This window comes from Oxyura jamaicensis, chromosome 11, assembly GCF_011077185.1.
Source record: "Oxyura jamaicensis isolate SHBP4307 breed ruddy duck chromosome 11, BPBGC_Ojam_1.0, whole genome shotgun sequence".
Taxonomy (NCBI): Eukaryota; Metazoa; Chordata; class Aves; order Anseriformes; family Anatidae; genus Oxyura; species Oxyura jamaicensis.
The window spans coordinates 16,697,415-16,709,622 of NC_048903.1; the positions used below are offsets into that span (position 1 = coordinate 16,697,415).

Consider the following 12,208-nt stretch of genomic DNA (forward strand, 5'->3'; position numbering starts at 1 on the left):
TTATTGTGAGGTGCTTGCTTTGACTTTAAATAGATTTTGGTACAGCAGAGTCACCCTAACCTTGGGATAAATTTAGCTGTTGCCTGAGTCAGTGCAGGGGTTTGGGATCATTAAAAGCTGATCAGGAATTAGTGCGTGACACCTGTGTTTGGGGCTGCAGGATGCGGCAGCTATGCTCGTGCAGCCCAGGGGTGGGCGGCACTGGTGGGCCCAAGGACATGGGGTGCAGGGGGGGGTTGAGGACCAGACCCCTGTGCGCGGTGCCCATGGTGTTGCTGCCTGCACCTCTGCGAGTCCCAGCCTGTTGTTACACAGCAAAGTGCAGGAGGGAGCAAAGGGATTGATTGCACAAGGTCATGGACAAAGAGGAAAACCAGGACAAACGAACACCCACAGACCAGGAGGGGATGCGAGGGAGGTTGCTCAGGCTGGCTTACCAGGATTAAAGGTTGCTTTTGTTTCTGCAGTGGACACAAGATGTGAAACACAGCTGTCAGCTAAGGAGAGACTGAAAAGAACATCTAATGTCAAAAACCCCAGAGGTAGCAGGCATTTTTTTTTCTTTTTTAATACAATAGCAGCTGCAGTCATTTTAGACCCTCCATGACTTATATTACAAAGAAATACATCTGGATCCTGGCAGTGGGGCTGATGCTAGCACCAGAGGGACATGTGGTGAGCTCCTCTGTGGGTAGGGTGGGCCAAGGAGGCTCCCGAGCTCCCTGACAAGCCGTGGGGTTCACGTGGAGGCTCTAGGCAGGAGGATCTGTGTCTGAGAGGGGAGCTCAGTCACAGCTTTTTCCTTCCCATCCCTCTGCCGGCATCTCGCACAGCCATGCATTGGGATGCCCCTGTCCTATCTGGCACATCCACCACCTCCAGCCAGCTCTTTTCCTTCTGCACCAGCTGAGGAGGAGAAGGGGTTTGAAGAGCAACAGGAGAGCCATTCAGAGTGTGTGTGGCTTTTGTGCAGACAGAAATCCTTTAAACAAAGCAGCCAGGCTGGGCTGGGTGACGTGCCCCCACCCAGGATGAGGGCAGGAGGAAGACCTCCTCTCTCCGAGCCCTGTCAGCAGGGAAGTGACCTCCATTCTTCACCGCCGAGCAGCAGATGATGAGTAATGGCTCAGGCTCTGCTACCTGTGCTAAAGCAGGTCCTGGAAGGCAGGAGGCTGGAGAGTGCATCCATCTCAGTGCATGAGGAAACCTGCAGCCAAATTCCACTTCCTTTGCCTATGCACAGCCAGCTGGGCTTGCAGCCAGGACAGGGGGACTGAAAGGGCAGAGGGGAGCCCCTGGCCTGGCACCTCACCTCTATGGGATGATTCAGAGGCACTGGTGGCTGCAGCTTCCCATGCTGCGAATTTCCATTTATTTAACCTCAGGAGACTCCTCCGGTCCTTTGCCCGTCGCTCGTAGGACATGAAAGGCACAGCCAGAAGAGCTGTGCTGCAGCAGCCAAGCGTCTGAGCCTCCGAGCCTCAGCCTCACGCGGGGGTGGGAGATAGAAGTCTCCTCCTCGAGCATCAAAACCCCGAGCCAGAAGTGTAGGAAGCTTTTTGTTTCCTTGTAGGTTTTCATGCTGCTTCTCCTAGAGACAGTTTTAAGAAAGACTGTCAGAATATCTTCAACAAAATACTAAAGAAACACACTGGGAACTGTGAAGGCTCAGATTTGAATATAAATATGAACTGACAAGCTGCTTCATGTGGTATCATTAAACTTCACAGTTAGACTTTTTGAAAACCAAATTATCATGTGAAAATATGTCTGCAATGTTAAACTTGAGATGAAAACTGCTTATTTTTCTGTTTAGGGCAATAACCACTAGAAGGAAAAGTTTCTGTGATTCAGTGTTTAACAGGGTTTTGATTTATTTTTACATTTATCGCAGCTTAATTATGAACAATATTCTCGATACTGCAAACAAGTGGGGGTTATGAAACCGAGGAAAAACCGGGATGATTTGGAGATTATTTGGTGCTCCGAGGTCTGCCTGGGTTTGCGCCGGGACAAGACAGCGGAGCTCGGTGACCGCTGGATGTCACTGTTAAGTCACGCAAACACCGGCCGGACCCGAGGAGTGCCCCTGTGCCTCCCGCATCCCCTGCCCCGCACTACCCGGGGGGCTCAGGGGTTAAGCTCCAGCAAGGCCCTCTCCTGCTTTTGGAACAACAACAACAACAAAACACATTTTTTTTTTTCCTTTTATTTTTTCCTCCTATTATCATTTTAAAGAGTTATGCAAAGTTCAAAGTGCTGAGGCAAAGCTACTTGGGTGAAATTTAGGACAGCAGGCAAACAAAGCAAGGTTTTGCTTTATCCTCCCCCAGAAATCCCCATACTCCAATCACCGTAGCACAGCAACGTGGGGTTGGTTCGGATGCACAAGGCGTGGGGATTGCTGGCAACTTGATTTTGCTGCTATTAATGCCACAGGAGGGAACAGGAAAAGCTGTGTAATTCTTTGACACAAACTAACCAGCTTAATGCTAGGTCAGAGCAGTGAAACCTGCTGTGACCTGGGTGTAGCCCTCAGGACTTTTCTCCCCCAGTGCACAGAGATGTGGACCAGTTCCTGAGATACCCCAAACACAAGCAAATATCTAGGTAGTGTTCTCCTAAAGAAGGATAAGAATGTGTTTCTCCTCTTTTCTCCCATTTCTCTTTGTTCACAGCTTTGACAACACGGTTGTTTTCTGTGCAGATTTTGGACAGTGTGTACTTCTCTGTATTTTTAATGCCAAAGCCATGGAAAATGGGCTCATATTATCAAAGCATTGCTCCTGAGCAGGCTTGCTTCCCTCGCCATTTTTACTAGAAAGTGGCCTGTTTTTTCTTAATATGCCATCACAAAAAAATCCTTTGAAAAAAAGGCCTGTTCTTGAATTCACAATGGCCTGTGACAAACTGTGAATTTCAAACAGTTTCACATTTCATCACAAACACTTCCCGCTCCTCCTCACATGAGCAAGTCAACACAGATGCTTGCTCCAGCCCCATTGTGGCTCCCTGTTGGCGCTGCAGGGCTGATTCCCACTGATGTTAATCTGGGGTTGCTCCTCTGATGGCAGGGGCTTTGCTGCTGTAAAACTGAGTTCAGCCTCCAACACATCACATCTTGCTTTAAAAATCCCCTGCCCAGCGATGCCTTTAAGGACGCCTCGATGGCTGAAGGGCTGTTATCGTGCTGTTGTGCCTGTCCATCGAGGCTGATCACTGCTGCCTTGTAATATTTTCCTGGGGCTCAATGCCTCACAAGGATGTTCTGAGATAATTTAGAGCAATAGGGGCTGGAGTTGGACCTGCTGAATGGACAGGGTTTATTTCTCTTAACTTTGGACAGTATATTCAGGGTGACTTTCTGACACTGTGTGCTAGTTAGCGTGATGGGACAATGACTTGTTGTGGTGCTTTCTCAGAGCAAACAAACCATAATTTAATCCTTTTGGGCCAGACTCACAAGTGCTCAATCATTTGTGATGGACAGATTCTTGGTTTCTTTTCCCCCCCCGTAACCCCAGTTTCCTGTGACCTTGGCTGCATTGTGAGACCCCAGGGGGAGAGGTGGTACCAAGCACTGACCCTGGCACAACAGCTTTGCAGAAGCTGCAGAATTGCTTGTAAAAAGTGTCATCCTCAAAGCAAGTGGTGTTGATAAGATAAACCTCTTCGTGAAATTTACTTACCCCTTCCTTCATCCAGTGAGCCCAAATTCACTTCATTTATCCCCTTCTTTCATGGATCCCAAATCAAAATGCTCACTTTTGTCCATTTGCCTCGATGGGTGTCAGCTGTAATAAAACATCACTGTGCTTCAACCTAGGGAAACTTAGCCAGGTGTTTGAGGCTAACCGAAGTGTTTCATTCTTCCCAGCTGCTGTCAGCTAAAGTAATGACAAAATAGATCTCCAGAAAGGAGAAAACACTCTCAATCCCTGAAATATGTTTTGAGTGTACATATAAAAACACAAGGTATGGGGAGGGCTTAGATCACAGCTCGTCTCACTGTCATCTCACCAATTTCTTTTATCGCCAAGCCTTCCCACTGCCCCGGTTCTGCTCCCTGCTCATTTTAGCTCTTTCCTTCTCCCTCTGATCTCTGACATTGCCATGAATAGTTCAGGCTGTCTTTGCTGAGGAAAAAACAAAATCAGCTCATGCAACCCTGGCGCAGAAGAAGACAGCGATACTAACACCTGGAGAAACAGCTCATTTTAAGTGCAGGGTAGGAGCCTCCGATCCTGTCCATTTTTCAGATTTGTGTGAGAAACTGAGGAAATGTCAGCTGCAGTATTTGTTTCTGACTTAATCGCAATTTCACTCCATTAAACTAAGTGGAAAGTGAGGTGGGCAGGGAGGGAGCTGAGCTAACAAGGCTTTGAGGGCTGGTGCTGGAAGCAGTGGGCAGGGAGCACCTGGGCAGGAACACCACCGTGATGTGAGCTCCAATGTATGGGAGAGTTGGAATGGGGCAAAATATAAGCAAAGCAAGATGGGAAAGGGTAAAAACACAGGACTAGGAGAGGCCAGAGCAATCACCCAGTCCAGCTTGCCACCTCTGTGGGCTGTTGAGTGCTTGAAGCTCTGTTCAGAGCAGTCCCTGCAACACGTACCCCTGTCTCCAGCCATGCGTTCCCCACTACCTGCTGGCAAAATAAACCTCTGGGCTTCAAATCTGACACTGTTTGCTCCTGTGTGCCTACGCTGGGCACCAGCCCACCCATCACCTCTACTGAATGCCAACACGAAGAAAGATACAGACATACCTGAAGGGATGATTTTGTAAGTTGGCATAAAGGGGCTACAGAGCCGATTCTTGGGTGCCAAGATGAAAGTTACTGAGAGCATTAGAAGCATTCAGCATGGGAATCACACCAGCCAAAGACAACCCAACAGCAATAGTTTTCACAAAAACCTCAGATTAACAGTGGAGAGGAAATCAGATGCGGGAGTCCGTGTAGATGGAGTCTATTTAGAGGTCATGCTGCTGCTGTACAAGATTCAGGGGAGGGACCTACTGACGAGTACATCTGTGTGTGTTACCCCTGGGGAGCAGGGAAAAAGCTGAGCATCCTTTAAGCACTCGAATGCTTTCAGCCATATAATGTTTGGATTAGGACCCACTTGAAGGTGCAGAGTGCACACTTGCTGAGTTTCAAACTGGCAGAGATGTGCTGGTGCTTGTTATAAGGTGAGAAGGAAAGAGGGAATGTCCTTATCGCTCAATCAGTTACGCGCAGGTAGAAGATAAGAGGAGCTTCTGAATGAGGAAATTAAAATTATTATTATCCAGACAAAGCCATTCTGCGATGCCTGTATTCCTCCTGAAATGACAGTAATGGGGAAAAGATACATGAGGCTGCTGGCAGGAAGAAAACAACCCTGGGTTTTGCATTCAGAGGTGACAGGAGTGAAGGAGGGGCACTAAGGGGAGAGCAGGCACCATGGGGGTGGATGCTCAGCACCATCCTGCACGGTGCTGTTGGGCTCCCCGTCCTGCTCACCAGCAGTGTGCAAACCAGAGGAAGCTCCGAGCAGAGCAGCGGTGCTGAGCTGATTAGGGGGCAGGAGAGATTGATTTATGATGAATGAATAAATAGGTGAGATTAAAGCGTGGCTAAACGGTGAGGAAGGGGAAAGAGCCTGGAAATATTTGAAGGGTGTTAACAGAGAGAAGGGATAAATTAAGGCGGAACAAGGGGCTTTAGCTACGAGCAATAGGATGAAATTAAAAGGGAATAATCAGATTTTATGTATGTGGCTTACCTAAATAAGGGGGCAGCTCAGAATAGCTACTCTTCACCCGCTCCCCAGAGGATACCTTGTGCTGCACAAAGACTGCTTTGAGCACTCTGGATGTGACGTTAGCCCTGTGAAATAAGAGGCAGTGCTACAGAATTGACAGTGCCCTTCACACTAATGCTTTGGCTTATTCCTTACCAGCCTCCCCATGTAGACAACAGGTATTTATCAGTGAACTTTTTTTTTTTTTTTTTTTTTTTAGGAGTGAGATTTAAGCCTGCAAAATAATCCCCTCATTGGACATGCAGAAGGAACTGCAATACTTGGCAGATATGAAAACAAGTCAGACAACAGAGAGGGGAATTTAAGCAAAAAACCACGAGGGAGGTCGACTCCTGGCAGCCCCACATTGCCCACCCTGGTGCAGACCACCCCCATGGCAGCCTGGTGCCTGCAGATATTTGGCCATTGCCCACCCAACTGCCCACCACGCTGGGATGCTGCCCCAGGAGGGGTTTATGGCATTTCCCCTGGCATTATTTCCAGGTGAGGTCTTCCCTGAAGAAGCACTTTTCCAGGAGTTGCAGAGAACGTTCTTGTTGCAAATACATGGACTTAGCCTCAACTCATCAATCTTAATAGAAGTTATATAATTTTCCTTGATGGTTCTGATTTTCTATCCCATTAATAATAAAAAAGCTTCTCTGCTTATATTTAATGCAATTCAACACTAAGTCTCCGAGGAGGATCAAGACCACTTTGGCTTCCCATCTATTTGATACCAATCCCTCTCCTGTTAAATAACTCGAGTGTGAGAACGGTGATGGGGAGTGGAGATTCAGCCTGGTGCACACAGCTTTCAGCCTGGCTTTTTTTTGAAGACAGCAGAAATCCTCTGACTGATGTCAGCAGCCTTTCCATCACCTCTCAGGAGGCAAATCCAGGGGAAGAAAGCCTCTGTTTCCACCTGATTCCAATCACAGTGCTGCAATGACCTGGGTGGGGTGAGGCTGATCCCAGGTACCTGAAGACTGGCCCAGAAGACACTACATGAAGAGGCAGCGATCATTTTTCTGACACACACATTTCAAATTGGTGTCTGGAAAAGGGCTTGTTAGTCAGTGTGTGCCAAATGGAATACTTCATGACAGCACTAATTAAAATAAATGAAACTTGACTTTTCAAGATGATGGTTTTTTATAGCAAAGTACAGTAGTTTGGAAACATCTTTAATTTAATTGCAAAATACTTTCTCTGGTTATTTACTTAGAATTGTCTCCCATTGCAGAGCTGCACCAGTATTCAGGATGCACACTCTTGATTTCGACATTTCACATTACATGATCAAGTTAATCTACCCAAATCATTAACCCCCAGCAGGAAAGATTTTTAATTATGTAGATTCACCATGCGTTTTTCAAGAACTCTTATTTCTATGAGTTCAATCATCATGTACTGTGGGCAGAGGGAGGGCACTGTCCTTCTGCACTTGATTTCATGAACCAGCATATTGAAATCCACCAAATTTCAGCAAATATATCCTATTCACAACAGAAAACAGTTAATGCCCTGGAGAATTCCTGCCCTCCTGGAAAGGAACACTGATGAGCACTTTGGTGAGCAGCAGGGCAATTTAGACCTATCTGAGCCTTTCCCCCCTGCCCCACCCCCAACATAAGCTAGTTTTATTTCAGTGTAACTCAGTTCTAATTTACACCTCAGGATGTAATACCTGAATCAAGCTGAAGCTAACTAAAAAGTGGTCATGAGTTTACAGTCGTAGTTGGTCCTGCTCTTATGTAGGTTAGCAACCACATCAAAATTGAAAATAATATCAAAACCATCTCTTAGCATTATGGGGAAACAAAAGCTTTGGGAAGAGGATGGAGGGAGGATGCTGTGTCAGCTTTTCCATAGTTAATAGGTGTTGGTTTGAACCCCTATCTCTCTCATACTGTCCCCAAAGGGGGGGAATGGCCGGGTGCGTGTGTCAGCAGGGACTCAGCTGTCCTCTCCAGGGCTGGAGTCATCCTGGGAAAGGCTTAGTGCTGGGGGAGAGAAACATCAGTATTGTAAATGCTTGAAAAATCAGCAAGTCACAACTGGCAGAAGTCCAGCCCTCCACAAAATTGTGCCGATTTACTCATCCGAATCATTATCAGAGGCTGAATAGCATTCGAGAGGAAACAATTGCACAAAAGTGTGGTGTTCTCTCTATTAATGTCATTGGCAGGGTCAGGAGCAAGGATTCATACCATCAAATGTACAGCCTATACCGGATGATAAATGATGGCAATAATCCTACAGGAAGGGAGACATTTGAAATGCCAGGGTATGTCCTCCAAAAGGGATGACATGAAATTCTTCTGACTTGTGCAGCCAAGCCCCAAACACAATAAAGAAATGAAGAGTTTAGAAAGCTGAGTGTGTTTTAATTGAATCAGGGAAATATCCTGTTTCTGGAGGCTCTGGACAATGAAGACATCAAAGCACAACTGGGAAGAATGAAGCATTTTGTGGCAACCGATTTTACAGCTTTCAGAGAGTCAGAGTGCTGAAGTGATTCCCTCTATGGAAGATCATTATGTGGAAGTCCCCAAAATATATTGGCTGGTATCTAGGTACTTTTTGCAGGAATGTATGGCCAGCATGGTACAATAAGATCACAAGTTATGTCTCTGAATACAAGACCATCATTTAGGCACTTTACTTCTGAAAAAGCTTGTACACTGTAAATTCATGATCTGTAAAAATCCAAGTTTATCAAAAGCTTATTGAAGAGCTACAGCTCAGTTGCCACAGTTCATATCTCTATGTTGAAGTACCGGGTGCAGCCACCAGTGGGAATCACATAGTGATTTTACAGGTGTTTGGAAGCTTCCTGCCTGGCAGCTTGTATCAAAAGAAGTTCATTTCAAGTCTTGTTTTCCTTATTCTTGCATCTGAAGCCAACAAAATCTCACATCTGTCAGCCTGTGTAATGTTTTACCCATTGCTGTACCAAAGTTAGTAAAAACATCTCTATCTACTGCTACAGACATCATTATTTTTTTGCCCTGCACTGCACTCAAGTCCCAGGTGGAACCAGAGTTATCACCAAGTCTGTACCTAATTTAAACGTCAGTCTAATATGAGACAAGCTACTGCACCACCAGTATAAATATGTGCTCTCTGATCCTGGGAACAGACTTGCAACCAGCAGCCCTTCAACACATTTCTTTCTTGGTTCACATCTTTCTTGCATTTCAGATTGACCAGGATCCTACTAAAGACAAATTTGACAACACCAAGAATGAACAAGCTGACTCTGTCCTCTTCACTTTTGTTACCTGCCTGTTGCTATCCCCAGAGCCATAGATTCTGGCTGCTACCAGCAGATGTATGATTACTGAACACAGGAATAAATGGAGGAAAAGAGAAAAACAAAACACAACTACTTCATTTCAGGACCCTGTAAGGGAAGAGGGTGAGGATGCTGTCACTGTTGGGCTGTGGCAGAGATATGCTGAAGCATCTACATGTGTTCCTTCTGGAAGATCTCCAGACATAATAATCTAGTCATGGCTGCATGTCATCATATGTCTCCAGATTGGCAGACGATATCTAATTTAGAAAACTACAACAAAACATACAAAACAAACGAAAAAAATGAACACAAAACAAAAAATTGGCCTGGCTCTCCTAATGGTCCTTTAGGGAGATGTGTTGATGCTTCCAGGAGCTGCTGGGTGTGTGAGCTTTTTAGAGCTTTATATCAGGATCAACAGGAATGGAGAGAGCTCAACACCCCAGAAATAAACAAACAAGCATAAAAACAAACAAACAAACAAAAAACCACAAACAGTAGCTTGGATGTATTTTGTGCAATGCTTGATGTAAATGAGGTAGAGAGTGTGGAATTATTTTAATGGATCTAATGACAAAACCAGAACAAAACAAAACACACACACATAGAAAAAACAAAACTTGGGACACATTATCTTCTCAAACTGGAATATATCAGGAATAGCTTGGAAATTAGCAGCCCAAATCTTCAACTATTACCAATCTTCCTGGAATTTAAGTGAATCAAACCAGCTCTGCCAACTTACAGGAGCTGAGGATATGGCCTGATGGACTTACACAAGCATGAATACACCGTACGCCTAAAGAGAATTAGACCCATTATTTTTAAAAAAGCAAAGCTTGATTAAGGATGTTCAGTATAGGTTTAGAAAAAAATAGCACTGTCATGCCTCAGTAACTTCACTGTTCTGTTGAAACACAACTACCAGGGAGATATTATACTGCACTGGGATTTTCTAAAATACCAATCAAAGAAGAGCAGTTTCAGGGAGCCGCGGAATAGCACTTTTGTCAGTGCTAATTGCAGGCGTTAATAGGAGCAGTACCACAACTAACTGTCTGACACTCTGTGGAAGTTGGAAGCACAAGTGCACTTCACTTTATGGGTGCAGACATACAGAGATAATTTCACTTGCAGCGTGGAGAAGCAGGATCTGAGCTCGAGTGGAGATGTGCTGATAACTCCCAACATGAGCAGTCAGAGATTCAAAAGCTGCAGTAAATGAAGTTGGGGTTCAGAAGGCATTTATTAACAAGTAAACATAATTATTGCAGCTGTTTTCAAGGCATGATTCTAATATTTGTGAAATACAGAGCAAGAGCTTTATTATTTTTTAATTGTATTGGAGTAGGTTCTTGACAAAGGCACATAAGCAAATGTTTAACAGTAAAGCCCAAGGAAGCCTCTCTTACAGGAGAGCTACTGGGATGGGCTGGATCAGATCAACTCAGTGAATTTTAAAGTTCAGTCATGAATTTTCCTGCCCGAAGTATGTTAAATCATGCTCTGAACCAAATATCCTAGCAGTGCTGGAAAAAATAGGACCATTTATTCAATTAATAATGTATTTTTGTCTTGAGGGATCTTATGAGGATCCAGGTAGGGTTATAGAGAGAATCCAGCTAGGGTTATAGAGAACAGCCATGTGTGAGCCTTAGTGGCAGCATGAAGAAAAATGTATTCATGTGCTCAGGATCTGATGGGGAAGTGAAAATTCACTATTAGCATTTGAGTCACTATAAGAGAAGAGGTGCCACATTTGTCCTACACCACTGCTTTACTTTAAGAGCCTTTGGTTTATTTTTTTAGTCATACATTAGAGAGCTTCACAGATCAACTTCACATCATCCCAAGTACAATTATCTTATTGGAGATATTTTAATATAAATTGATTTTTTTTTTTTTTTTTTTTTGGGGGGGGGGCTTTTTGTTTCTGTTAGAGTTCCCACATAAAATCCTGGACAAATGAGACCAATAGAGAATTTGACCAGTGCTGTTAGCAGAACCTCCATTTCAGTTCCATTATTCCATTCAGCGTAATGGAAACAGATCGAACAATCTTTCAGATATGGCATTTTATGCTACTTACCACATCTCCTCTCATTCTTGTTCCTAACTAATCATCTTTAACATTAAAAGATTGCCCTATGATGGAAAAGTTCATTAGAGGTCAATGCCTCATTGCACCCTTGCATATACACTGCAGCTCCTCAGAGTGCCCTGTGCTCTGTCTCTCTCCATCATCTCTAGATATAGAAGGCACAGTTGGAATATCACAGGTCTCTGTCTTGGGGAAGTCAAACACTGCAGCTGCCAAGGATTTCAGCCAGCAGCACGGAGCTCCTGAAAAGTCAAGTGTCTTCAGGAGGGGCAGACATCTTTTGCCAGCCCTATTGCACCGCAGCCCTCCTTTTTCCCTCTGTTCAGATCCACTGGCTCTGTCCCTCTGCACAACTTGTTTGGTGGAGAGAAAGCCAGAACTTAAAGATGTTTATACTCTCCCACTCTTTCAAAGGGGAGGAAAAAAAAAGGCTTAATATAGCCTGAGAAACAAAGGCAACAGCATGGGTAAGTAAGAAAGCACAGGTGTAATTTCTGGGCACAGTAAGAAGTCTTTTAAAAGCTCTTAAATGAGTAGTGTGTACATGTTTACCACTGCTGCAGCTGACATATAACCACAGGAGCACTGCACTACAGGGATAAAATGAGAACTTGTGGAGGGCTATTGAACACTGGGAATTTTCACAGCGAGGCAGAACAAAATTATTTAGCACTAGGGGGTTCTCTAATTTTGGTACACTGGGAAAATAAAGCAGTGCTTTTGTCCAGGACTAATATTTCCTCTCCAAGGGCCAAATCCATCTGTGGATGGAAAGTGCTGCTGCCTTTCTCAGGTGTAACCCGGGATATGAAGTCTAGAATGTGTCACTTGGGCTGTTCAAGAAAGTATGTGGAAATATTCACCCAAGACTTACTAAAGAACTTTCTGGATTCCTTTTTTGTTGTTTGGCCTACCTAACTTCACTTAATTGTCCCACAGCTTCAACTTTAGAACATATTTTAAAATGTAATCAGATCTTCAAGGCTAGCAGCTTTGAGCCCAGGGACTCTCCTGAA

General features: G+C 44.7%; 1 long non-coding RNA gene across 3 annotated transcripts in view; it reads right to left on the reverse strand.

The window, feature by feature from the left end:
* Positions 1-1,691: 1,691 nt before the first annotated feature.
* LOC118172961 overlaps positions 1,692-12,208 on the reverse strand; it is a 59,460-nt gene continuing 48,943 nt past the window's right edge. For 2 of the 3 annotated variants that reach the window (XR_004753941.1, XR_004753942.1), the window contains 2 exons: positions 3,690-3,794; positions 1,692-3,308 (listed from right to left, as the gene is read on the reverse strand). This is a non-coding gene — a long non-coding RNA (uncharacterized LOC118172961). Of the gene's footprint in view, positions 3,309-3,689; positions 3,795-4,769; positions 5,328-5,769; positions 7,306-12,208 lie in introns of those variants that run through there. The other variant, XR_004753940.1, reaches the window with a different exon arrangement.